Here is a 23,832-nt window from a genome sequence, read left to right on the forward strand (position 1 = left end):
CTCTCTTTTTTGCAAATTGTCTGACCTCACTGTTTGCTTATTGCGGCTCTAACTCACAGTGACCTTGTAAAGCTCATGAAGTATGAAGATGTGGCAAAATAAATAAATAAATAAATAAATAAATAAAGCAATAAAGCAATAATAATAATAAAGCATTACTGTAATTAAGGCCATATTAAGTTGGAAAAGAAAGGAAGAAAGGGTTCGGCAAATTGTTATTGTTGTTGTTTAGTCATTTAGTCATGTCCGACTCTTTGTGACCCCATGGACCAGAGCACGCCAGGCACTCCTGTCTTCCACTGCCTCCCGCAGTTTGGTCAGACTCATGTTTGTAGCTTCAAGAACACTGTCCAACCATCTCGTCCTCTGTCATCCACTTCTCCTTGTGCCCTCAATCTTTCCCAACATCAGGGTCTTTTCCAGGGAGTCTTCTCTTCTCATGAGGTGGCCAAAGTATTGGAGCCTCAGCTTCAGGATCTGTCCTTCCAGTGAGCACTCAGGGCTGATTTCCTTAAGAATGAAGAGGTCTGATCTTCTTGCAGTCCATGGGACTCTCAAGAGTCTCCTCCAGCACCAGAATTCAAAAGCATCAATTATTTGGCGATCAGCCTTCTTTATGGTCCAGCTCTCACTTCCATACATCACTACTGGGAAAACCATGGCTTTAACTATACGGACCTTTGTTGGCAAGGTGATGTCTCTGCTTTTTAAGATGCTGTCTAGGGTTTGGCAAATGCATGGACCAAATACTGACATCTTCTCTCTGAGGAAGGATTCTAGGTTAAATAAACAAAAGGGACATCTTGGCTTCAATATCTCCTCTCTTGGTCAACAATGATGAATCTTCCCAATATAGTGCTTGCTGATTGAAAGCAAATGAGTCTACACTCTATATCCCAGCCCACGTATGTTTGCAGAGGTGACTAATATTTCTCCTAGAGTTGAAGACGAAAACCTTGAAGAACAGCTGGCGAGAGCAAGGGATGAAGAAGGAATGTTTTCTCATACACTGGATTTGGCGGTTCCTACACAACTGAGCTTTGGCCACATCCAACTGCCTCGTCCATAAAGCGACAAAGGCTACCAGATTTCAGAATGATAGCTGCAGTGGTTCTGTCACTAAGGCACCTATGACACACACCCCAAATCCATGTGGAAAACAAATATGGTTTTTAATTCCCCCCTCAATTCATTGTAACTGGAGTGCCCTGGGAAAATAATTCACTGTGATTGAAAGCTAGACCTGCGCATGAAAAGGAAATGTTCCCTCCTCTTTCCACAGCTTTCCTCTCAAACTCTGGACATTTCCACAGTTAGCTTGGTTTAATTTCTCTTGTGTGTGGGATATAAAGCTGTCAGTCAAGTCCAACATTCTGAGAGGACTAACTGCCTCTATGTGGCAGGCAGTTTTGTCAGTTGGTCGGTTGCTGCTAGGAGTGTTAAATGGTAACTGGTCGGATGCAGTCTTCTCATGACTGACTACTATCTAGCATATAGTTTATCTGTTATGTAACCTAAGCCTGCCTTCAGGAACAACTCTGTAAACCTGAATGAATCTGATAGTAAAGTAAAGGTAAAAGGACCCCTGACCGTTAGGTCCAGTCACAGACGACTCTGGGGTTGCGGCGCTCATCTCGCTTTATTGGCCAAGGGAGCTGGCGTGCAACTTCTGGGTCATGTGGCCAGCATGACTAAGCCACTTCTGGCGAACCAGAGCAGCACACGGAAATGCCGTTTACCTTCCCGCTGGAGCGGTACCTATTTATCTACTTGCACTTGACGTGCTTTCAAACTGCTAGGTTGGCAGGAGCAGAGACTGAGGAACGGGAGCTCACCCCATTGTGGCGATCTGAACCACCGACCTTCTGATCAGCAAGCCCTAGGCTCTGTGGTTTAGACCACAGCGCCACCCGCGTCCCTGATAGTAAAGTAGTTTATGTTAATATGATTCAGATTCATGTGTGTTTTCTTTAAGAGGGACAGAAAGGGATTATCAGCCAGGAAGGTATAATTACTGACAGGACTCAAACAAGTTAGCAACCTGCTTGTCGCTGCATAAACTCAAACGGGATCATTTAAACTCTGCTAAATTATATAAACGTTTTAACAGTCTGCAGGGGGAGAGGGTCAGGATGAACAGCCATGGGGTGGTTTTTTTGACAGCTGAGACTATAGAGCCTCTTGGAAGCTGAGTGAGTCCCTGATCTGCCTAGTGATGCCTTGGACTATCCAACTCAGAAGTGTGAGAACCTTCCCCAAATCATTCCATTTCATCTTGTCATTTGGGGTGCACACAGATCTAATTTAGTGGAGGGAAGTTTCTTGCCGGTGCCCAGGGTGGGCACACTGGGACCCTGGGGTGGGGTGCACTGTGATGGCGGGGCAAGCTGCCAGAGCGAACCCCGTCCACTGGAGCCAAGTGGGGCCATGCCTGCCCAGCTGTGCAATGGGAAGTCCTGCCGGCCAACTCACGGTGCCCTGCGAGCCCAGAACCGCTTTGCAAGATTCACAAAAGTGGCATGGGGCTGGCAGGGCACATGCCTGTTGTGTCCCTCTCATGCAACAGTTCATAATACCCTGCCAACCCCACGTGAGAAGCAGGCAACAGCTCACGGTGCTCTAATTCCCCCCATTACATTTTACGCTACTGCTGTGCTCAATTATATATTGTATATTTTTTCTTGCATTTTTGCTTTTCTTCTATACTGCCTTGAGAAGCCCTTTTGCTCTGAAAGGCAGTATAAAAACGTTTTAGATAACAGCACCATCCAATGCTGTTCTCCAAAATCGGCTGGATAGGTAGCAAAAGAAGGATCTCTGTAAAACAATGCCCCACTGCCAACTCCTTCAACAGGCCCAGATTTAGAATTTCTACTACATCAACAGCTGCAGTGATGTAATTCTATCATTATTAATTATGGATTGTGGCTGAGGGTACGACAAAGAACGAACACTTTCTCAGACTGCAGATTATTCATACACATTGAGGTCGTTCAAATTAATTGGAACAGCAAAGTGAGAGGGACCACCTGCATTTACAAGGTCCTCCCCTCTTTTGTCCATTTTCAGAATTGAATAAAACATCTCCTCTGTTTTTCTTAGATTTTGAGAATTTTTATTGTCTTTTATAGTTGGTTTTAATCATTGACTGTCCTGAATGTTGCATAAGCTCTAGTTCACAGAATTTATATACTGCTTAATTGTAAAAAAAAAAAAACCAAATCCTCAGAGCGCTTTACAAAAATCATAAAATAATGAATTTATCAGAAAAAAATCAGTTAAAATCAGCTATTTAAAACATTAAAAATAATTAAAACTAATGATAAGCTAAAAACCAGATTAAAACACATGCCAACATTCTAAATGTCTGGAAAGGCAAAAGGTTTTTGCAGGTGCTCAAAAGAAGAGTACAGCAAAGGTGCAGAGAGTTTTGAAGTGTGGGTGCTGCCACACTAAAATATTGATTTCTTATGGAGGGTGATGGGGGAGGGCAATGTTGCAAGGGCGATTGGAGGGGGCAATATTGCGCATGTTACATCAGGACTTCACCTCCTCCTGCTGCCACCACTGGTGGGACACTCCTCTGACCCTCCTTTCCCTCCATGGCAGCAGCAGCAGAAGGAGCTGGCTGCTAAAGCCACACTGTTCTCGGCTCCTTGCTTCACATCTGTGCCAAATATTGGGGGGGGGGAGGCAGAAGGAGATGGCACCCCTGGTTTCTTACAAATGCAGAAGAAATATTGTGTGGCACCTGTAACAGTACCAGTTCTGCACTAGGAGGACAGAATACAAATGTCTGTATAAATATAGAGGAGGAGAAGAGTTTGGATTTGATATCCCGCTTTTTCACTACCCGAAGGAGTCTCAAAGCGGCTAACATTCTCCTTTCCCTTTCTCCCCCACAACAAACACTCTGTGAGGTGAGTGGGGCTGAGAGACTTCAGAGAAGTGTGACTGGCCCAAGGTCACCCAGCAGCTGCATGTGGAGGAGCGGAGACACAAACCCAGTTCACCAGATTACAAGTCCACCACTCTTAACCACTACACCACACTGGCTCTCTTCAAGCATTTTGGAAATGCGTACAGTAAGCACTCAAAGGGGATGTGGCAGTAGGAATGAGTCTGCTTCCTTTGGCCACCTTGTGCCCTCCTTGACTTGAAACATCAGAGTTCTAACGTGTGCTGGGAGCCTCCCTGGTTCTAGAAGGCTCCCTATTTCACACAGGCACCCTTCAACTTCCAGGGGTTGAAAGAAACAAAGAGGAGGGCCAGAGCTACCATACTCAGTTCCGGCACCTCTCAGGTGGGCGCCATTGCCATTGTAAGAGAACAAGGGAGGTGTTTGTGGTGAGTTCCAGCACCTCTTTTTCTAGAAAAAATAGCACTACTTGCCCCCATCCCCACGTGTTTACTATACACTGTTCCAGAATGCCTGAAGAGGGTTATAAATAAATATGAACAAGTAAATTGTCCTTCTGCTTAAGTGGAGAGTAGTTCTCCAAAAGAAGAAAAGAAATGGTTTGGGAAGGGAAGGAACTGTTCTATAGAAAGTGTTGGGTTCATTTGCTTTTACAAAGCAGCCTCGCTTAGAAAAGAGCATTTCATCAAAACCCAGCCTGTCTCTGGAGGCCTCGTGACATTCTTCAGCAATGCAGAAAGTGAAAAATCAGATGCCAGTCAGAATGTGCGCATGGAAGCCAGTTTCCATAATAAAGTACTTGATCTTCTCAAATAAAAAGCAAAAATCCCGATATGTCTCTATAGGAATAAACTGGCAAGGAACAACAAATAATATATTACAAGAATTGTTTTCTCCTTTAGTCTAGACAAGAGAAAGTGTGATGACCTTTCTGCTTCTGCCAACACCAACAGTTTACGTCGCAGCTGGAAGGACGGTCCCAGCTAATGGGGAGTCCAGTGGCTTGTCAGCCCAACAATCCACTCGGGACATTATTTCAAGCTGTCCTTTGGCATTTGGAAATGTGAAGGCCTTTTGTGGGTTCATTTGTTGTGTCCAAATGAGGAAGGCTGGCAGAATGTGAAAATTTATATAAATGAGGGCATTGTGTGTTCAAAAGAAGAGAGGTACGTTTGATCTTAGCTGTTACTGATTTACCTTTTCCTCACGATAACATTCATTAGGCAGGATAAGGTAATGCCGCTGAGTCCCCTTTATATTGTCAACAGTTAAAATATAGGCATCATATAAGGTGTAACATCAGTCATGTCTCAAGGCAACATCCCCCCGCCCACCTAACCATGATTTGAAACTTCTTCTGCACCAGGCGTTTTCTTTGAACATACAGTCCCTCCTCTCTGTTTCTAGATATTTGCGGCTTTGCTCAAATATACACAACAAGAAATTGTGCCACATCAGGGATTCTGGAGCTTGTTTTGGTATGCTCAGAGTCTGAGGCTAGGATCTAGCTTGGAGAGCCACTTGGGACCACAGGTATGGTCTAAGCCTCCTTTAAAGCCATCCAAATTTGTGACTATCGCTAGCTCTTTTCCCACTACTGTCACTAGGCACTGTGTGAAGAATTTTGTCCATCCCAAATCTTCCGACATTCAGCTTCACTGGATGTTCCCAATATTATGTGAGAGGGAGATTTTTTAAAATTCATTTTCTCCACAGCATTCATAATTATACACATCTCTCTCACTCCCCTCCCCAATATCCACCTTTCTTTAAACAAGAAAGTCCCAAATCTTACATCCTTTCCTTGTAGGGGAGTCACTTTATCCCACTGAATATTTTGGTTGCCCTTTTCTGAACATTTTCTGGCTCTAGAATCTCCTATTTTAAGTGAGGTGACCAGAATTGTACACAGTATTCCTAGTGCAGTCATTCCGTAGATTTGTATAAAGGAGTTTTATTTCCATTTTCTTTCCTAATCGGTCCCAGTGTAGAATTTGCCTTTATTCACAGATACCACAGTCTGGTCACTCACCACCAATTCAGATCCTATAAGCATCCATGTGAAATTAAGATATATATATATATATATATATATATATATATATATATATATTGCCCAAACGTACATCACTTGCTTAACACTTGCTTACAGGTCAATTGGTCACAATTTACCCCACTGTGGTGAGATTTTTGTGTGTTTCTATTTAAATTAAAATTATTGTTATCAGAAGTACAGTGATTTTAAAATTTGCACCTATAAATATAAATTAACATGCAATTTGTATGCAAATCAGTGTGCCCCTCTCTTTTTGGGAGATCATAGAATCATAGAATCTTAGAGCTGGAAGAGGACCAAGGGTCATCTAGTCCAGTGTTTCCCAACCTTGGGCCTCCAGATGTTTTTGGCCTACAACTCCCATCATCCCTAGCTAGCAAGACCAGTGGTCAGGGATTATGGGAATTGTAGTTCAAAAACAGCTGGAGGCCCACGGTTGGGAAACACTGATCTTGTCTAACCCCCTGCAATGCAGGAACCTCAGCTAAAGCATCCATAACAGATGGCTACCCAACATCTGCTTTAAGACCTCCAAGGAAGGAGAGTCCACCACCTCCCGAGGGAGACTGTTCCACTGTTGAACAGCTCTTATTGCCAGAAAGTTTTTTCTGTATATTTTGTGCATTTTGGCAGTGTGTAAATGGTCAACCTTCTTAGCTTTGGGCTAAGAAGGTATTGTTTTGTTAATTTACCAATGGATTTCTATGCTGATTTTAAACTTGGAAGGCCTTCTCACTTCACATATTGAAGACTTGAAGAGGGGTACAAACTTGCTGGTAAAAATGGGGTAGGTGGGTACATTTTCTGAGTGTTCCTATAGCTTTTCTCCAGACTAAGTTTTATACAAGTTATTTATTTAAAAAAAAAGAGATTGGAAAGGGAGGAATATGTGCTGTACAAGGTGCTGAGATCATTCACATTTCAAATGCCAGTCAGACACACGGGAGGTGTTTGTTTTGGGAGATAATTAGATGGTGATGTAATTAGAAGCAGTGGCTGGTGCTAGGAAGCACAATCTTCTAGAGACAGGCATTTCTGCTAATTTGCTGCTGTTCAGGCTATTCAAATGGGAGTGGCCGTTAGGATAAGAGCTAGGGGCCCAGGCTTAGGAGAAAACCTGCAGAAGAGAAAAACAGGTTGGGTGGCTGTTGCCCATGCATTTGCCAACTGCTTCTCATGTCCCTCATGCTTTAAAGGCAGGGGGTCTCTGGATTATAGTCACAGAAACCTGTGGTGAGATCAGGTACTCTGGGCTCACTCCCCTGTTCATCACCATGTCGTAGAAGAACTTCAAGCAACTGCAGCATTCTCAGCCTAGGCTGAAGAATCTCACTCCCAAAGTTCTCACTTTCTGTTTTGCTTATCAAATATACCACTCAACCTGTTAATTTGGTGCTGACCTTTCATTCAGCCCGGACACTGAGATCCAGCGCCGAGGGCCTTCTGGCGATTCCCTCATTGCGAGAAATGAGGTTACAGGGAACCAGACAGAGGGCCTTCTCGGTAGTGGCGCCTGCCCTGTGGAACGCCATTCCATCTGATGTGAAGGAAATAAACTACTGTCAGACTTTTAGAAGACATCTGAAGGCAGCCCTGTTTAGGGAAGTTTTTAATATTTAATGCTGTATTGTTTTTAACACTCGATTGGAGGCAACCCAGAGTGGCTGGGGAAACTCAGCCAGATGGGAAGGGTATAAATAATAAATTATTATTATTATTTTGATTATTATTATTTATCTGATGCTTAAAGTTCTGGGTATATATATATATAGAAGGCAGATCAATATGTTGATCTAGGCAGGCCTGAATGTAACTTTCCTCACAAGTTGGCCCTTTTAATTTGTTGGTGAATCCATAAATTGAAGAGTCAAGACTTTCTCCTCCCCATCCCCCGCACCCGGCTCCCTCTTCTTTCATTTCCCTGAGCTGTAAGTCCACCTGTCACCACTCCAGTAAAATTACTGGAATTTGTCTTTGCCTTTTCTCTGCCTTTCATGAATACCCTATTCATGCCATAATCACTTCCTATCTCATCTGCTTCAATTGCATTGCAAATATGGCCTTTCTTTCAAAATCCTTCCCTTCTAAGATATAAACTCCATCTCACTGGAGTATGAATGGCTGGATTCTGCCAAGAGAACTACTGAAAAGTGGAACAGAGGCTTCTCTTAGGAATGTGTGGCGCACCAAGCAAAAGGTAGCCCACGAGCTTGCCAGGTATCTTGCAATCCCATTTTTGTAATCATGGGTGAGCAATAAAAACAGAAGGTTCACCAAGCTCCTGAGAGGGTGCATACATGCCCAGTGGTTCTCTGGATTGCAGGTCCACATTGCAAGAAAGCCCAAGATCTGCCCAAACCCTATCAGGTGGGTTGATGTAGCCATGAGAGGGTTAAATTTAGAAACTCTTTATTTCTAAGAACCATTGACAGGGAGAGCCAACTAATTCTAATTTTGTCCCCATACTCCCCCTTGGATTTGGATTTGATATCTCGCTTTATCACTACCCGAAGGAGTCTCAAAGCGGCTAACATTCTCCTTTCCCTTCCTCCCCCACAACAAACACTCTGTGAGGTGAGTGGGGCTGAGAGACTTCAGAGAAGTGTGACTGGCCCAAGGTCACCCAGCAGCTGCATGTGGAGGAGCGGAGACGTGAACCCGATTACGAGTCTACCGCTCTTAACCACTACACCACACTGGCTCTCCCTTAGCCTGGTTGCAAGAAGGCAAGCAGATGTAAATGGCTAGGGGGTGCAGACTGAAATTGGAGGGGCAGTGCCCCATTTGCCCTAATGGACAAGCATCTACTGGGGATCCCAAATGTTTCCCAAAGTACAAAAAATATTTAGGAAAAAACCCTTTGGGGAGGTGAAGGCCCCAAACAGCCCACTGGGGTCTTGGAGACCATGCAATTCTGCCTTGTACCGTGAGTTAAAAGTAGACTGCTGGAGAAGGAGCAGAAAGAGAGGTGGCTGGAACCCTGAACAGGTCCCCCTCATATTTGTTAAAACAAAGCACTGCTTTTTGCAACCCACTTAAAGCAAACACGCTTCATAAAAACTACATATTGAGTTAGCTGAAATTTACTTGTAAGCCGTTTATGCCAACCCCGGCCTCCCTTCCTCATTCTCCTCCCCCCCCCCCACTCTCCACAATCCCATAAGCAAAGGATCAACATGTTGCATATCCTTAATGGGCATGACCACTGAAAGGATTAAGGTAAGGATCTTAACAGTCGTCAAAGTTCTGAACAAATGTTCATGTTTGCATTGTTCCCCCCATGTCTTCACCTCGTTTAACAGGAAAGGAGGGATTTTGTTTCTCCACTCTTACTATGCTCCCTCTATTTCCCAGAGACTGGCTGACTGCAACAGTGACTGACAGCTTGAGTCAGCAGTGCAGCTGGCTTTTAAGAACAGAGGTATGGAAGACAAGGCAGCCAACCCATGATGGCTACGTTTGACCACAATTGTTGGAGGCAGGATGGTCTGAAAACCAGCTCCTGGGAATCACAAGGAGGGAGAGTAGCCAGGGAGTGCTCCTGGGTCCACTTTCATTGCCAGAGCGCCAGGTGACCTCAGTGACTAGGAGCGCCTTCCACTAGCTTTGGCTCGCAGGACATCTGGGGCCATTTCTGGACCGGGGTAGCCTGACCACTGTTGCCCAGGCACTGATAACCTCCAGGCTGGATTTCTGCAATGCCACACCTTCCAAGTTTCCCTAACTTCCCGGGACAGTCCTGGTTTTACAGAAGCCATCTCCATTTCTCATTTGAACCCGGAATGTCCCACTTTTCCTTAGGACTTTTCATTGGAGAAATGTTGGAAGGTATGGAGTTATGTGACCTCTGAGACAAAGAAATAAGAAACTACACAACCTTTAGAAGACATCTGAAGGCAGTATTATGTTTTTTATATATGCTGGAAACCCAGTTAGATGGGCAGTGTGCAAATAATAAGGTTAGTAGTAGTAGTAGTTTTGAACAAAAAGGTAAAGGTAAAGGATCCCTGACAGTTAAGTCCAGTCACAGATGACTCTGGGGTTGCAGCTCTCATCTCGCTTTACAGGCCGAGGGAGCCGGCGTTTGTCCACAGACAGTTTTTCCAGGTCATGTGGCCAGCATGACTAAGCCGCTTCTGGTGCGATGGAACACCGAAACCAGAGCAGCACACTGAAACACTGTTTACCTTCCCGCCGGAGCGGTACCTATTTATCTACTTGCACTTTTTGGTGTGCTTTTGAACTGCTAGGTTGGCAGGAGCTGGGACTGAGCAACGGGAGCTCACCCTGTAGTGAGGATTTGAATAGGACATCCCTATTCTCATCTGAGAAATGTTGGAAGGTATCCAATCTGCTTTACAAAAATATAATTAATTGATAATCACAGGCCAAGGACACATCATAGCTAGACAAAAGCCTTCAAGCAGGGTGTGGTGGGGAGTCATGCTTTTGAAGGATGTGCTGGGGAGAGTGGACATGGTTTAGGAGGAGTTCTGAGGGCCAGATAAGGGAGGTCTGGAGGCCTTGGGGTCTAGGGTCCCCCGCTCATGCCTTGCAACACTGGATTTGCCTCCGATTTTGTAGAGAATGGGAAGGCTGCAGGTGGTGCTGTGGGTTAAACCACAGAGCCTAGGACGTGCCAATCAGAAGGTCAGCGATTCGAATCCCCGCGACGGGGTGAGCTCCCATTGCTTGGTCCCTGCTCCTGCCAACCTAGCAGTTCGAAAGCACATCAAAGTGCAAGTAGATAAATAGGTACCAATCTGGCGGGAAGGTAAAGGGCGTTTCCGTGCGCTGCTCTGGTTCACCAGAAATGGCTTAGTCATGCTGGCCACATGACCCGGAAGCTGTACCCCGGCTCCCTCGGCCAGTAAAGCGAGTTGAGCACCACAACCCCAGAGCCGGCCACGACTGGACCTAATGGTCAGGGGTCCCTTTACCTTTACCTTTGTAGAGAATGGAGAGGAAAAAGAGGCACCTTAGCCCTTCTTTGGGAATTCCAAAAACGTAAAAGGGTAAAGAGAAAAAAGAATTCCGTGTGTTTTGTATACATCAGTTTTATCTTCATCTTCTACACTCTTTGCAGGTGGGTGTATTGCCAAATTATATACATAGTTTACTTTTCATAAGGATTTCTTAAAGGGAAAAAAATTGGCTTAACATTTGTTTACAGTTTGCAAAAACTATTTTAGTGATTCATTTTGGCTGGGAGGTGAAAACAAATCAAAGATATAACAGTGCTATAAATTCTCTAAGTGAAATATAATTTGAAGGAAGAGTGCAGTTGCTAAAAATTCACTCCAGGTCAAATATACAATTTGTTGATTAGGAGGTTGAACAAATGCTTTTGATATTTTTTTTTTCAAAGGGAAGAGATGGTTTCATTTTATTTCATATTTATTATATGGTATGTTCCAAAGCACAACTAGCAATTTCCTGACCTTCCAGCTGCTCTGTCTGTGATCCTGGGACACACCTGCAGATCACAGAGTCACAATTGCTGTAACCTAGTTTTTTTTTGTTTTTGTTTTGTTCTCACATGCCATCTAGGTCTAGAGGCTTCCAGTGATTTTCTTCCAAAGCACAGAGAAGAATTCTATGTATCTCAAAGCTATTTTAAAATAATTCATTTTGTTCCCACCATCAAGGCATCTACAATACTTTGAATCATCTATGAGCTAGAAGACTGAATTTTTAAACATTTTATTAGCACCCGCTATCCCAGTTTTCAAATCACATTATCATTGTTGATGCTTGTGCTCAGGATACTGTTAAAGTTGTTCAGTGGAATCCCTGAGCTGGGCCTTGTGTATGAGCTTTACGTGTCAAGAATGAGTTTCAAAGCTTTACCATAGAACAGTCTTAAAACTATTTACATATAAACATTGCAGGGACAATATAACAAAGCAACATGTTGCAAACTAGCAATGTGGCTCAGTCCTGTAAGTCCTTTATGGAATTCTTGGTCCGAGAGAGAGATTATAGCTTGTTCATCATTGCAAAGCTTCTCTGCTACTGCTGCTGATACTAGCCATCTCTAACTTCTCAAGTTTCTTCGCCTACTTTGAGAGCTGCAGCTCAGGTTTCCTGTGATGAGTCATCATCACACCAGACTTCCGCTTTCACCCAGAGTGCAACTTTTCGGTTAAGGTAAATTTCGGTGATTACTGTATTATTTTTTAAGTATTTTTAATGTTTTGTTACAATTAACCAGAACAACTTTAACAAGTGTTGGAGTACTGATGTGGTCACATTACTCATTTCCATTTTTGAGTTCACACTTCTTGCAACTAGGAATATTGAAGAAGTCTGATAAAAATGTAAATGGGAGGAGAAATTGCTAATCTTCGCTTAGTTAAACCATCTATGGCCTTTTAAAGTGGTGGGCATTGTTTTGTTCATTACTATGCTTTGTATTAGGGACGCAGGTGGCGCTGTGGGTTAAAGCCTCAGCGCCTAGGACTTGCCGATCGAAAGGTCGGCGGTTCGAATCCCTGCGGCGGGGTGCACTCCCGCTGCTCGGTCCCAGCGCCTGCCAACCTAGCAGTTCGAAAGCACCTCCGGGTGCAAGTAGATAAATAGGGACCGCTTACCAGCGGGAAGGTAAACGGTGTTTCCGTGTGCGGCTCTGGCTCGCCAGAGCAGCGATGTCACGTTGGCCACGTGACCCGGAAGTGTCTCAGGACAGCGCTGGCCCCTGGCCTCTTAAGTGAGATGGGCGCACAACCCCAGAGTCTGTCAAGACTGGCCCGTACGGGCAGGGGTACCTTTACCTTTACCTTATGCTTTGTATTTTTTGTATTTATATTTGAAACCATCCTGTGATCCTCGGATGAAGGGCAGTACAGAAATTCAACAAACAAACAAACAAACAAATATGCACCTCATGTCTGGAACGGAAGACAATCCAGTGACTATGATCTGTTGTTATTGTTTTCAGTCTGCAAACGATATGTAATTGATCGCACACCCCATTTGCATCGTGTTTCTTTGCATTTAAATGAATGGGGTGGAATAACACAATGGCAACATAATGTATATAATTTGCATAATTAATTACATAAATCATATGAGTTATATAATTCTGCTACAGTGGACAGTGAAACAAATAGTGTAGTTTTTGGTAGAAAACGAACTGCAGTGGTAGAGAAACAGTGTTGCATGTGATGAATACAGGGTGGAACGGGCAAGGGTGACTTCTTACATCCCTAGCTGCAACACATTAAAGCCTGAACGAATCTGTGAACTCAACACAGAGACCTCCATAGTGTTCCAGTCAATACGTGCAGGTGGGCCTGGATGAGGGCAGAATGACATTATTATTCTTAAGTTATTACTTGCTTTACTCTTATGGGACAGTGGCCCAGTCACCCTAATGGACACAATCCAGGGGGGAGAGAGAGAACTGCATGTGGTGCTGGTGGCAATTCAGTTGTCTCCATCACCCTTAGTTCCATTCTATAAGAACGTAACAATATTACAGTGCAATTTTTTCTTAGAGGTCTTTTGCTCTAGTAAACGGCATATGAAATTTGTTAAATGAAAAATGCAGGGTGACTAAGTCCCATTGAGCTCTGTGAGGCATGCTCTCAGGTGTAAGTGGTGTGGAATTGCAGTCTCAAGCCCTTCTACGTATTTGTGAGACTCACTTTCACAGCTTTTATGTTCTCCATTCCTTTTTGCCAAGTTTTGGAGGTGGTGAGCTATTTTTTGTTTTGTTTTGATACATTTGACACTAGAAGTCAAGATTTCCAGACACTCTTCCCTCAGTGCCAAAGGGTTAAAGAAGAAAGTTGGCTCCTTCAGTAGGTTTTTCCAAGTTTTTATTGCTCTCTGCTCCACATATCCAAAGGAGGGGGGAAAACCCCACCAAATCAAAATGTACCTATGTGGAGGTTTTCAATTAGCTCTTTTCACCCTCATGAGCACAAGAGTACTCTGTGGGAGTACTTCACTGAAGACCTGTTGCTGTTGATATTGCTATTATTATTATTAGTAGTAGTACTTGTAGTAGTCATTTGATGGCTATCTTTTAAGTCTTAATTTCTCTTTCTAGCACAATGCCAATTTCATGGCCAACCTTATGAATCAATATGAAGTAAGCCATTTCAGGTGGAAGCTTCTAGAAGGGTAACCATCTTGCTGCCTCTACCTGTGTGTGCCATGAAAAGAAATGAATTCCACTCACATGTTGAGTGGGATCCCAGTGAACCACAAGTTCATGTTGCTTCAGATGAAACAGTCAAAATAGGCAGTCTCCTGCTTGGCTTCTTTTCTTGACAATAGTGAAAAAATGATGTAGAAGTTGGATATAAATCTATAAGTGACCTAAAGGCAGGGATGGAGAACCTGTGGCTCTCCTTATGTCATTGATCTGCAACTCCCACCAACCTCAGCCAGGATATTGGATGCAGTATGCTTCTGAATACCAGTTGTTGGGACAATCAATGGCCCCAAGGTCACCCACAAAGCTTTATGGCCGATTGGGCCTCCATTATCTCAAGTTGAACAATCCACATGCTATATACAGTTCTAACTCCCCCAGTTTCATGAAAACAGACTCTCCAAAACCGTATATAATGTGTGCGCGCACTTCAATGGTGTGTGTCATCTCTGCAGGATATTTTAATACAGTTTGAGCTCTTGCATGTTAAAATCCAGCATTAGAATATTTCTAAAAAATTAATGGCTATTGTTTTAACCTTGTGATTTTTCTCTGCCGTTAGGAAGAAAATGAAATTGTATCTGCTGAGATTCATTGCAGAGGGTAGTGTTTTAATAACACAGCATTTCTTTACCCCTCCTCCTTCTCCTCCTTTTCATTTGAAAATCTCTCAAGATTCAGGGGGCAAAAAACTCCTGACTTAATATATGTGCAAATTACTCATAGCATTCACAACCCTTGCTCCTACAAAGCTGCTCTGATGACGCTATTAAATGAAGGGCATATGGCAACCCTTTCGGCCTTCCTGGTTAATTGGAAAATGGTTCAGTAACTATTTAATATAATCTTGTTACTGTTACTAGGGAAAGGGTAGTTTCACCAGCAATTGTGACTTTAGTCCCCAGAAGATTAGTTCTTTTGTACCTCTTCCCTCCACCCAAGGAAAATTCCTGAACTTCAGCCGATGCAGAGGAACACATCTACCAGCTGTGAGGCACATGTAGGATTACAGCAGGATTGGCCTGGAAAAGCTCGAATTCACAAGTATGGTAAACCATACTCAGCATGGTATCTTATTTATTGGGAACTTTACAAAACACTTTCATCATAATTCCTTTCAAAGACAGACTGAGCATAGCATGCCTTCTTTATGCATTCCTTATTACATTATAATCACAAGCTGTCTTAGTGAAACATAATACTATAAGCCTAAATTTTGAAGGAATGGTGAACAAAGCATTTTTTTTTTTACATTGTAAATTAGCTGCTCTTGTAATTGAAATAATAGAAATAGCCTGAATCAAAAGTTGAAGAATATGATTATTGGGATCTCTTGTGAATACATGGTGGCTGTCAGGGGTGGGGTGGGGGGAACTCAACTACTTCTTGGATACATCTGAGAGCAAGGATGTATGGTGCACGACACTAGCTATGAAAATAAGAATGCTTTAGTCACGAAACAAAAGCTCATCAGTCCAAATAGCCAGGGTTCTGATAAGCAAGAGTACCATTTACATAAGGGGTGAGAGACCACTAGCTCATAGGACAGAGCTGGCCCATCAATCCTTTCTCAATAGCCCACCAAACTCCTGCCATTTACCTTGGCAACTTCCTGTCCCTGCCACACCCCAGTCTGCTCTGGAATTAAGGAATCTGTCCAGTAAAGCATGGGAGACGACAGAGGGGTCTGCAAGGGGAATGGGGAATCAGTGAAAACTGTATCCTCACCACACATCCATTTACAATAGTCTTTGCTGGATCTAGGTTCTTCCATTCATGGGTTAGCAGTCAAGAACACAACTTTCACCTTGATGAAACTGCAGTTGCAGTTGATGAAAAGTGGTTGCAGTTGCAACTGCCTAGGTAGCCACTTAAGTCTTCTGCTCCAAGACCTGAAGCAGCTTGAATGTGGCTGATTTGGGTCTTACCAAAGGTGCTCGCACAGCCATCATAGATAATAATAATAATAATAATAATAATAATAATAATAATAATAATAATTTATTATTTGTACTCTGTCCATCTGACTGGGTTTAATTTGACTGATTAAATTTAAGATGGATGTGAGAAACTGGTCCACAAACTAGGATTATTATTTTTTGCAACAGAACCTTGCTCTGTAGGCTTTGTGTGCAGTCCAAACATATTGAAATTAGAGCAAGTGCATGGCATGCTATTTTATTTTATTAGCACATGTTTATACCACTTTTCTTCCATCATGGGACTCAGAGAAGTGAACATAGGGTTTCCAGGTGATTCCCCCATCCAGCAACTGATCTGGCCCAAACCTGTAAGGTAGCTGCATCATGTACTTAGACTATGTCCTGGTAAACCATGCATGAGCATCTCTGTATTCACCCTGAAAAGGGTTGAGACTTGTGTCCAGCTGAACACACACAAAGGCCTCAAAGGCACTTGAAAAAAGTCCACTGTGTTGCTACCTCTGTTTCCTTCCTCCTGAAGGCAAAGAAACTTGCCTTTGGACAAATAAAAGGACAAATGGTGTGTGTGTGTGTGTGTGTGTGTGTGTGTGTGTGTTTTGGTGCCTTTTCACCATTCTGAAATTATTTCTCTTGTTATGTAAAAAGAAGTTGAAGACAGTCCTTGAAAAAAAATATCACAGTTGTGGAGTGAGAAATTATAGACAGTGGAACACATTGCATAGATGGGCTTGTTTTCTTTCCTTCCGGTTTCTGATCCTTAAGAAATGTTTTCATAACTTTTTTCATCCTTCTGTCTGAAATCATAAGGACTGGAATCAGACCTACAATGTTTTAAAATCTATGCAATGGTGGTTGAATAGCAATTGCCTATGTTGAATGGCAACTGCAGGAATTGGTATGAATGTGCACATTACTCATGATCCATGAAGCCTCAGGCCCTCCAGGGACCCAAGGAAGACTTGAAAGGGGGTGAGGCACTGGCTGCTGCAACCAGGAGGAACTTTCACCAACGCCGTCCCCAATGGAAGATATGTCCCCACCAGTCCCCAGCACAATTTCCATCTCTTCAAGCTTGCAGAAGTCAGGAGATACAGAATCAGGCAGAGACCCACTAAAGAACATAGCCAGCTTGTTCAGAGAGGCAGAGGCTAATGCAGAAGAGCACTTGCCTAAATTTAGAAGGCTTCAGGAGGCTTCAACTCTCTGCTGAGGCAACATTGCCTAAAAAGGGGGAAAGAAAAGCTCTTGAGCTAATACAAGTTCCCTTGGAGCTTTCCATGGTCCTGATATGGTCTGCCTGAACCTGAATGCACCATGCTGCAGTTTCCTGAATCTGCCTTTACCTGATGTGATACTACGATTGCGACATTACCTGGTGTGACCTTGTTCACTGAGACTCTATATAATAAGCTTCAGGCTTCTGCGTAGCAGGGTAACTTTGAGGAAACCTATGGTTGCATCAATATACTTTGTATATGTGGCATTTTAACATTGTGTGCATGAGTATATGGGCACATGACAATAGTAAGTACATTGAGATTGGCTTTCTTTTCTTTTTTTGCCAGTATTTTATCAATGCACCGATCTCACTAGTAATTTAGAGGAAGAAAAGAGATGGAGGAAATGGAAACTGCAGCCAATAGCTTGTGCTCCAATCTAGGAATTACCATTAGAAATATTTCCGGTTAATTCCACGTGTGCATCCCCAAAGTTAAATTGGAGTACACTGGAGTGCAAAACAGGGGAATAGGAGAGTGAATCAGAAGAGCAGGTAATGAATGGAATTCATTCATCCCCATTTTAACTGTAAGGCTTTCGGGAGCTAAGCTGGAGCTCTATCCCTTGAGCCACTTGGTCAATCGCAGTGGAATGAGGTGAGGGCAGAGAAGAGAAGATAAGCCCGTGGCCAGACAGAGCAGTCCCTGTTTAGAAGTATGTATAGGGGCAGAGAATATAACTTGATCAGCTCTCATCTAGAAGTCTGAAGAGCAGGCCTGGTATTAGCACATGGCAGTGTTGGGAGAGAGCCAGAACTGGGCTGTGATGTACACACAAGTCTCTGCCTAATAGTTCTCATGCAACTAGTTGGAGACTTGCACTAGTCCTCTCTGAGGAAAACCCATGGCTGACATGGCCAAAGCAGGTTTTCATGCTTTTGTCTTGATCTACTTCTTCTCACTTAGATTTCTCCCTCTGTAATGTACCATTCATGGTATTTGAGAGGAGGGAAGGAGAACTAAATATATGGATAGAGACTATTTACACTTATCAGTTAATAATAATAATAATAATAATAATAATAAGCTGCTAAAACAAAACAGACAGACAGATAGACAGACACGCCCTCTTTAACAAGTGACCCCTTAATTCTCAGTCTACACCATGTTCCAGACTTTAGGTGATTAACCTATCACTTAAACCACGGTTGAGAAACCCTAGGCCCCGGGGCCTCTCTGTATGGTCCTCATTGTTCTTCCCAGGCCATGCCCCTTTCTCCCCAAACTCCACCATTCACTGGTCCTGCTTTGCATTCCAAGTGTGGCTGGAATGTGTCCTTGACCTGTGGAAGTGTTGTAAAAACTAGTCTACTGTACAAAGATAAAATTTCCATTTGTTGCTCCACCCACTTTTGCCAATGGCCCAGCCCACCACTGGCATGTGATCCTCAGAAGGTTGCCCAGAAGGGAACACAGCCCTTAGGCTGCAAAGCATTCCCCACCCTTGACAACTTAATGATCATGCTCCTAATATTCCTAAATATAGAAGAGACTAGGGCAAGGAGACAGCATCTTAAAAAGCAGAGACATCACCTTGCCAACAAAGGTCCGTATAGTTAAAGCTATGGGTTTCCCAGTAGTGATGTATGGAAGTGAGAGCTGGACCATAAAGAAGGCTGATCACCGAATAATTGATGCTTTTGAATTATGGTGCTGGAGGAGACTCTTGAGAGTCCCATGGACTGCAAGAAGATCAAACATATCCATTCTTAAGGAAATCAGCCCTGAGTACTCACTGGAAGGACAGATCCTGAAGCTGAGGCTCCAATACTTTGGCCACCTCATGAGAAGAGAAGACTCCCTGGAAAAGACCCTGATGTTGGGAAAGATGGAGGGCACAAGGAGAAGGGGACGACAGAGGACGAGATGGTTGGACAGTGTTCTCGAAGCTACCAGCATGAGTTTGACCAAACTGTGGGAGGCAGTGGAAGACTAAACAACAACAACAAGGGCTTGGAGAGCCAACATGGCGTCCTCCAGATGTTTAGGACTCTGACTCCCACCAGCCCCAACATGTATGGCCAGTGCTCAGAGGTGATGGGAGTTGTAGTCCAAAAAAAATCTGAAGGCACTACATTGGATTCTCCTGGTCTTGCAAGCCTCAAGTTGAGATTTACTGAAGCACTTAGGAAATTTGCCTGGAGAAGAAAAGCAGGTACCATTAAGAACAGCAAATAAAGGGGAAAACACCCTGTTTTTTATATCTAGTTTTACTGTTCATCGTGAGGCTTGTCTCTTGACAGGCATAAATCACATTTGCAGATTAAACTAATTTTCTGTGGCCTAAAAGGGCTTTTCTGGATCCAGTCATTACAATTTTAATTTAACCATTTCCATATGTGGGGAAAACATGTCTCGGTGCAATGATGTAAAACTTTATTACAGCAATTGAGAAACTCATCTCCTCATGTTTCTTCTGCACTTTCATATGCCTTGGCTGCCGGGAGGTAACGTAAGGAACGTAAAATTTAATGATGCAGTGATCCATAATGATAACTTGCCCATAAGTCATGCAAAGAAGGCCTCAATGGGGAACAGCTGGTGTGAGAGAGCATCATCTCTTTCTAATTAATGCCTCAAAAAGGTGTACAGCTATGTTCATTAAGGAGTTCACCTGAATTCAGCAAACTGTAAAGCTGAAAGGTTGCCACTTGCCACATTATCATTAAGCTATAAGACCCCCTAAGGTCATTTGCTTAGATGTAATTCAATGTTACTTTTACAGTGGTACCTCGGGTTACATACGCTTCAGGTTACAGACGCTTCAGGTTACACACTCCGCTAACCCAGAAATAGTGCTTCAGGTTAAGAACTTTGCTTCAGGATAAGATGTGCTGGTCCGGGGGGGGGGGGAGGTTACCGTGGGGCGAGGTCCAGGACCTAAGTTGAGGGTCGGCAGACAGTCCTCCTCGGGCGAAGCGGGGTCCACAGAGGGAAGCCGGGCAAGGACAGGAACTCTGGGGGAAACAGGACTGGATGCTAGCCGAAACAGCTCATCAACGACGTTGCTCCCGCAACCTGGGACCGGGCTGACTGGCCTTTATCTTCTCTGAGGCCAGGGGCGGTCCCGGCCCCCAGGAGACCCGCCTCTCCTGGCCTTAAGGCGAGCACTCCTCCTGGGGGAAACCAGTTCCCTCCGCCTTTCTGCCCTGAGCCTCTGCAGTTCAGGAGAGGCTGAAGGGTTACTGGGCCCAGGGGGAGACTCACCTGTAGGCACTGAGTCCTCAACCACCTCTGGAGCCAGAGTGGATTCACCTGGTTCCTGCTCCTGAGGATCCGGCACAGGTGCAGGTGCTTCAGAATCAAGGCCCTGCCCCAGTTCAGCCGGCCCTGGAGGCGGGGACTCCTGTGCAGGCTGGGATTCCTCTGATTCAGCCTCTGAACCGGATTCCCAGGCCATCACATAAGAACAGAAATCGGGCTCCGGCGGCGCAGCAGCAGTGGGAGGCCCCATTAGCTAAAGTGGTGCTTCAGGTTAAGAACAGTTTCAGGTTAAGAACAGACCTCCAGAACGAATTATGTACTTAACCCAAGGCACCACTATATCCAAGAAAATGTGTTTGGGGTGGATGGATCTCCTTGTTCCATGTCTGTTTTATGTTCACATTTTAGCCATAATTCCATTCTATTTCACACACCCCCACACACACAGATCACCTTTTTGAACTGTTCCTCTCATTGTAGCATTTAAATGAGCATTTTCCTTCAAAATGCAATTTAAATGTGTACTTTCTCTCAAAATACTTATTTGTTTGCATAGCTTGGTATGTCTAAATTGCCAAGAGTTGTGTCACAGAAGGGCAACATCTGTGGGATAGCTAAATTACAACCTGCAAAGGTAAAGGACCCCTGGACGGTTAAGTCCAGTCAAAGGCGACTATGGGTTGTGGTGCTCATCTCGCTTCAGGCCGAGGGAAGCTGGCGTTTGTCCACAGACAGCTTTCTGGGTCATGTGGCCAGCATGACTAAACTGGTTCTGGTGCAACGGACACCATGCTGGAAGCCAGAGCACACGGAAATGCCGTTTACCTTCCTGCCACAGCGGTACCTATTTATCTACTTTCACTGGCGTGCTTTTGAACTGCTAGGTTGGCAGAAGCTGGGACAAAGCAACTGGATGTCACCACCGTTGAGTGGATTTGAACTGCTGACTTTCTGATTGGCAAACCCAAGAGGCTCTGTGGTTTAGACCACAGCACCACCCGCATCCCCTTACCTTTTACCTTTACAACCTGCACACTAGTTGAAGTGGTACAGTTCAGGATATTTCTTATAAGAACTCTATAATACCTAATTCCCTAAGGATAGCTACAGGATAGTAATGCCAAAGTGTTTTGCTTAAGGATTCTCAGGCTTATCTTTTAGCATGAGCTGAAATTCAACTTGTAACGTATTTCATTCATCCATTGCCATTCACAGATCTGGAAAAGAGGACTGTGGTCCAGACAATGGAATGGAATCAAGGACAACTGAAAAATGCTGAGATAAGATGAACATTAAAAAGAAGCAAATCTGTTGGAATTTAAATAAAATTCTTTCATAGCATACTTCTTAAAAAGAAGTAATAAAGACAATTTTGTTGCGAATCTGAAGTGAGATGGCCACGTAGGAGAAGTTGTCTCTAGTTTCAGTCACCACACAGAGGCAGCTTAAGGTCCAAAATAGTTTATTGCTGAAGAAGATAAGGCTTCAGAAATACAGTTCTGGACATTGACATACAGCTTGTAGGCTTTGCAGATACAGATGCAGATATACACAAGCACATAGTATCTCTTTTGCTCCAGCTTCAAGACGTAACACAGACTCCAACTCACATACCGACTCACTGACTGACGAATGAGCTGACATGCTTTGATCACTTATATAGATGGCACTAGCTCATTGCCATAGCAACTGGTTTGGCTGACCATGCACCTGTTTGCTTATCTCATACATGGGGCAATGTGTGCTCATGCCCAGTTCCAACAACAGAATCTGATAAGAATCAAACAAAATCAAGGTGCCCTTAGTAGCATTTCAAATATAACTTGAAGAGGTACAGTCTTCATTCAGGGTGTATTCTATCTCAGGTTTCCTGGAGGATTTATTTATTTTTGAAAACATAGGCCCTTTACAAGGGAAAGGTACTCTGCCCGAGTTCAGAGGCACCATGCACTTAGGTCCCTGGGGGAGAAAATCTTTGTGCCAGAAGTTCTGGAACCAACTGTTGGCAAATGTGTCTTGGAGCTGAATTTGAAAAGACTTTGGCCAAATGTTTGTGATGAAAACGGTTCTGAAACTGTAGCCATTTGCTTTTCAAATGCCAAGCTATTTCTGACTAATTGGATTAAAATCCATTTTATTGAAAGATGTCTGAACTAGTCAGGTCCTTAGTGATACAAAGTGAAGGAAAGTAAAAACACCACTGATGATAGTGATGCTTTCTATCAACATTTCACATCTGTCCTTAATGTGAAACAGATGCATTCTGGAACAAGCCATTGTTTTCTACTCGAATGTGACAATATGCTTTGATGCTTTCTCCTTAATTGTAACATCATGTAATGAAGACCTCTCACTGTGTGTGTGGTAAATTGCTGAAGACTTTGGTAAAGGAAAGAAAAATTGGTAAAAGAAATTCTCATGGACCTGTAGTCATTGTTCTTCTTGAAAATCAGATGATTCCTTTCAAAGCTATGGAAATGCCAAATGGGAATTTTGGAACAACATTGACAGACAGCAGCATACATAACTATGCTTTTATTATTCCCTGCAAGCTTAAGAACATAGTAAAAACCCTGTGGGGTCAGACCAAAGACCTATCTAAGAGGTTGGTTGGACTCCATCACTCATCAGCCCCAGCCAGGATGGCCAGTGATCAGGAATTATAGGGTTTCAGTTCAACCCCAGCTGGAGGGCCACAGTTTCCCTGCCTCTTGCTTATCTAGTTCAGCAAATTGTTTTCCACCCCTGGAACTTTCATGAGAATGTGAATACAGATGAATCATCAAGAGAACATTATTCTTGTATGGCAGAAGTGTCACCACTGTTGCAGAGTTTGTATGGGGATGGTGTCCAAAGAAGGAAGTCCCCCCCCCAGCAGGCAGAAGTGTGGGTCATTATGTTGCCATGCAGAAAAGGGAGAAACAGGTGTATTGTGGACCCACGTTCAGTGCCGGATTTACATATAACCTAAACAAGCTATAGCTTAGGGCCCCACTCTCTTGGGGGCTCCCAAAAATTTAAAGAAAAAAAAACTGGATGTACATTTCCAAAATATAATACAAAAAACAAATAAAATAACACCTATATACAGCAACAGTGTTTTGTGTGGTGTAGGCTCCTATATGTTACGTGCAAATGGCTTTAGATACCTGTTACCAGGGACGCGGGTGGCGCTGTGGGTAAAAGCCTCAGCGCCTAGGGCTTGCCGATCAAAAGGTCAGCAGTTCGAATCCCCGCGGCGGGGTGCGCTCCCGCTGCTCGGTCCCAGC

At 43.7% G+C, this 23,832-nt stretch overlaps 1 long non-coding RNA gene across 1 annotated transcript; it reads left to right on the forward strand.

Annotated features, from left to right (window-relative positions):
* Positions 1-559: 559 nt before the first annotated feature.
* Positions 560-23,563, forward strand: LOC307215163. Its single transcript, XR_013838337.1, has 5 exons — positions 560-1,573; positions 4,822-5,085; positions 9,330-9,546; positions 11,526-12,125; positions 21,779-23,563. It is a non-coding gene; the product is annotated as an uncharacterized lncRNA (long non-coding RNA).
* Positions 23,564-23,832: the final 269 nt, after the last annotated feature.

The sequence above is a fragment of the Podarcis cretensis genome (assembly GCF_951804945.1).
Source record: "Podarcis cretensis genome assembly, chromosome: 4".
NCBI lineage: Eukaryota > Metazoa > Chordata > Lepidosauria > Squamata > Lacertidae > Podarcis > Podarcis cretensis.